The following is a 4,371-nucleotide window of genomic DNA, read 5'->3' as shown; positions in this document are numbered from 1 at the left end:
ACGGGACCCACAAGAGGTCCATGCGGCCAACACCCGCCGCGCCATAGAGGCCGGGGAGGAGCCCGACCATGACTTCTCCATCCGGTCCGAGGACGACAAGTCCTCGACGGATGGGGAGAGCGACCTCCGCTTCCTCGCCGACGGGGAATCGGAGGAGGAGAGCGATGACGATCGCTTCTCCCGGGATGACTTCACCACCTCCGAGGAGGTGAGGGAGGAGGAGGAGGAGGAGGACGACGACGACAGCCCCTCCGACGAGCCGCCGGCCAAGCGCCACCGCCCTGGCCGGGGAATCTCAGTGACTACGACAGCGACGATGACGACGACGACGAGGAGGATGAGGACAACGAAGGTCCTGCCGGCGGCCGCTACAGCAGCGACGACGAGCCCGTCGGGAGTAGCGCCGACAGCGGCGACGAGGGTGACGACGAGGGCAGCGACGGCCCATAGATAGGACCCTTAGCATAGGATCAGTAGTAGTAGACGGGGCAATGTATCCCCTTGGTACTCCCTTTTGAGAGCAATCAGCTCTTCTATGTAAGAAATCTCGTTTATCAATGAAGAAATTCCCCAATTTGATTTTGCCGATTTCCTTTATGCCAATTTAGCCGATTTCCCTTCATACTGATCCCGCCGATCGTCACTTAGCCAATGCTTAATGAGCCGATGACAACGCATCGGTCTCTCATGATCCATTCTTCATCCTTTTGACGTCGGAGTGATCGTGAACTTGCTCAAAGCTCAAAAGCTGATGTTAACATCACTCCTTCACGATCTATCTTTCGCCTTTTCCGACCGATGACTTTGAGCTCTGGCGGACAACGAAGCAGATCAACGCCTTTACGAGAGCCCCAGAACCGCTGCTGAAACGACTTGATGCTGAAGCCGATACCTCTGGACCATTCAGATATTCAGTGATACCCTTCAAACCTGCCCAATCCTCTTAAAAAAGGTTATGATGGAGGGCCATCCAATGAAATCTCAGTCGGCTTCTTAAGAACAGAATATCTATGCAGTCAGTTGCCCCCCCGAGCCTCCATCGAGGCGAGAACAGCAGTGGGCTGACCAAACGTGTCACCATCGGTTTTCAAGTCATGATGCAGCACCAGCCGATTTCACCAAAATCGGCTCCCTATAGCAAAGGGTCCTTCGAGACAAACCGCCCCCGAGCTTCTTCAGCCCACTTCTTGCGCCTTGCTGGTCGATCGGCTCCTTTCCTTCGGCGGATTTGATGCAACCCATCCTTAACCCGATCTCGCACGTCCATGCTGCTCTTGGCATTGGTCGTGGTCATGATCCCTCAAACCTGCCCCAGCTGATATCGCGGACTCGAATACTCGCAAAAAGAATCCGGAGGTCCTTGAAGAGAGGATCCAGCCATCAAACCACTCCATTGAGGAGCTCTTCCATTAGAGTCTCTTCGTGGCTCACTTCCTCCATTGAACCCTCGCTATACAGCTGTATCCCTTGAGTCGTGGCCATGCATCGGCTTTCTATCCTTAAGTCGATGTCTGCTGCATCGGCTGTGCTTAAAAAAATTTGAATTTTTTACGGCCGATTTATGTATCGGCCCCATACTTCAATACCCATCATCAAAGAATATCTTGGGCTGCTGGGCGTTGAAAGATACTCCTACTTCATATCCTCGTGTTTTATCCACCTAGGTGCCCCCCGAGCCGATTCTCGTCAAGAGAATTGATGGTATCGGCTCTTTAGGTATTCCCCGTTGGATTAAATGCTGAACCCAGCAGTAATGGATGGTGAGGATAATTTTGGCCGATTGTTGGAATCGGCCTCCACGTTGCTTGTTCGATGAAGGTTTTGTAATGTTCCTCCATATAGATCCTTGGGGCCGATCACAAGGATCAGCCTCGCCACGTTTGCTCATTGATTTGCTCCAGCTACATGGTTAGGCCAGTGGATACGACCAGCCTAACTTCATCCTCCGTCATGTCGATGCGCTCGCCGTCGTCCACCTTGAGTGCATCGTTTAATCCTCGAGCAGTAAACTCCGTTGGGAGGATGAGCACCATGTTTGTGCCAGCCGATGTCTCATCATCGGCTTTCCTTTGTCTTGGGGCGCCACTCTTTTCTTTGTGGCCGACCTTCTTCGTCCAGGGTTCGCTGAATTTTGGCGGCCGGATCAGGCCGTGCCTTCCTCAACGTGTGCAGTATAATCTTTCAGCTTCTTCCAACCCACGCAGACGCTGAACCCTTCGTTTTCGGGAACGGCCGAGCCCATCAGTGGCACCACCTTGGCCGATGATACTTGTCTTCTTCATCATCGTCCTCTAGTTCCTCGAGATCTTCCACCCGAGCGGACTCAGCACGCTTGTTCCGAGGCGGGAGAGGCCCTAGACGCTTGAACACGGACACGTTAGCTGCATCCTTCTTCTTCTGTTTGCATTCTGGGCAGTTGCCGATTGTAGGCAATCGGCTCATTCCTGAATCCCAGCAAGGTGTCCGAAGAAGGGGCAGTCCCAGTGCCTATCCTCGTCGTCTTGCTCCCTCGACTTTTCCTTGGCGTGGCGCTCGTATCGCTCCTCGTCGTGATCATGCCGACGACGTCTCCCGTCGTCCCTAGCCGTACGATCTTTTTCATCATCGTCGCTGTATCGCCGGCGTTGGTCATACCGACTCACATACTTGTTGAGGAGGTGATCGGAGAGAGGTCGTTGATATCTTATGTTCTTCACTTCTCCCTCTCGTGACGTAGCGCTTGCCGTCTTGGCGGAGCCGATCGCGTGGAGCGGCTTCCTCTGTGTCTTTGCTATGAGAGCAGGCTGCCCTCATCTCCGTCCTTACCAGAGTGGTGCCCAAGTCCTACCATGTTGATATTGCACGAGAAATCTGGCTGGCACCCTCCATGGTAAGTATACTCCACCATGTTAACGGCGGGGAAGGGGTGTGTGTCGACCTTCATGGCGTACTGGTTGAAAATTAGCCGTCCTTTTTCTATCGCCATTTGGATCTCGCCGACGCCACACCCTGCAGTCGTTAGTGGTGTGGGTGAACGTGTTATGCCACTTGCGTATGGCTTTCCGTTCAGCTCCCGCACCGTAGGAATCTTGTGGCCTTCGGGTACCTTTATATGCTTCTCCGTGAGTAAGAGATCGAAAATCTGCTCGCTTTGGTCACGTCGAAGTCGAACCCTTTTGGAGGGCCTTGTGGCTTCACCCATTTGCAGGACACGGGGCCTCGCCGCTCGAGTCCATTCAGCCACCGCTACCTCTCGATCTCCCGCAGCACCTTCATCCTCGTCTGCGCTCAACCGGGCCACCGCACGCTTGAATTTGTCCTGGTAAACATCCGGGTGGCGCTGTTCATATGCCGACAGCTTTCGCACCATGTGCGCCAATGAAGGGTAGTCTCGCTTGGGAGGCCACGTCCTTGATCGATGATGAGAGACCCACCACCGCCAACTCGATCGCTTCTTTTTCACTTACGTGAACCGAATAGCATCGGTTCCTAATGGTCCCGAAGCGCTGGATGTATTCTCGACACCGTTTCCCCGCGCTTCGTCGTACTTGTGCTAGATCGGCAATGCCAGCCTCGGAAGCCTCCGAGTGATACCGCTCATGGAACCGCTCTTCCAACCGCTTCCAAGTCCGGATTGAGTTCGGTGGCAGCGATGTGTACCACCCGAAAGCCGATCCCGTGAGGGACCGTGCGAAGAACCTCACACGCAGCTCGTCCGACGCCGAGATCGTGCCAACTGTGCCAAATATCGGCTCACATGCTCGATGGAGCTGGAACCATCTGATCCACTAAACTTTGTGAAGTCCGGGAGCCGATATTTGGGTGGTAGCGGGATCAATTCGTACTCGTTGGGGTACGGCTTGGTATAGCCGAACGTCTTCCTTTTCGGCATCATGCCGAACCGATCTTTCGGAATTGTACAAATCTGATCCGCGGTGATGGCCGAAGGTGTCGAACCCCGAAGATTCGCCGGGTGGCATACTTAACCAGCCATGCTTGCTTTTCCGGTTCCGAGCCAACCGCAGGAGCTGGGCTCGGAGGTTTGTCGGAGTGGCGTACTTAGCTAGCCACGTTTGCTTCTCAAGATCCGCCCCCGACGTTCCTCCCGCCGTTCCGCAGGCCCTCGCTGTCGCAGCCTCGGTTCGAGAGTGCCCGTGTGCCCCGTCTGGCACGTATGCGCACGCGTATCCGTGCGGGATCTCCTTGGGCGCCTCAGGTAGGAATTGGTAGTCACTAGGATCACCACCAATCTTGTAGACGACGTATGCCGATGAGTTCGGCACTTCCGGTGCCGCCCATGCGAACGGCAGCGGTGGATGGGACCGGAGTGGCATCTCTCCTTTGTAAGTCCCCGAGCTGGTCCCGACGGAGAATACCGATGGCTCATGATTT

This window comes from Lolium rigidum, chromosome 5 (genome assembly GCF_022539505.1).
Source record: "Lolium rigidum isolate FL_2022 chromosome 5, APGP_CSIRO_Lrig_0.1, whole genome shotgun sequence".
NCBI classification, from domain to species: Eukaryota; Viridiplantae; Streptophyta; class Magnoliopsida; order Poales; family Poaceae; genus Lolium; species Lolium rigidum.
The sequence above is the reverse complement of the archived record's forward strand: the minus strand, read 5'-3'. Positions refer to the sequence as shown.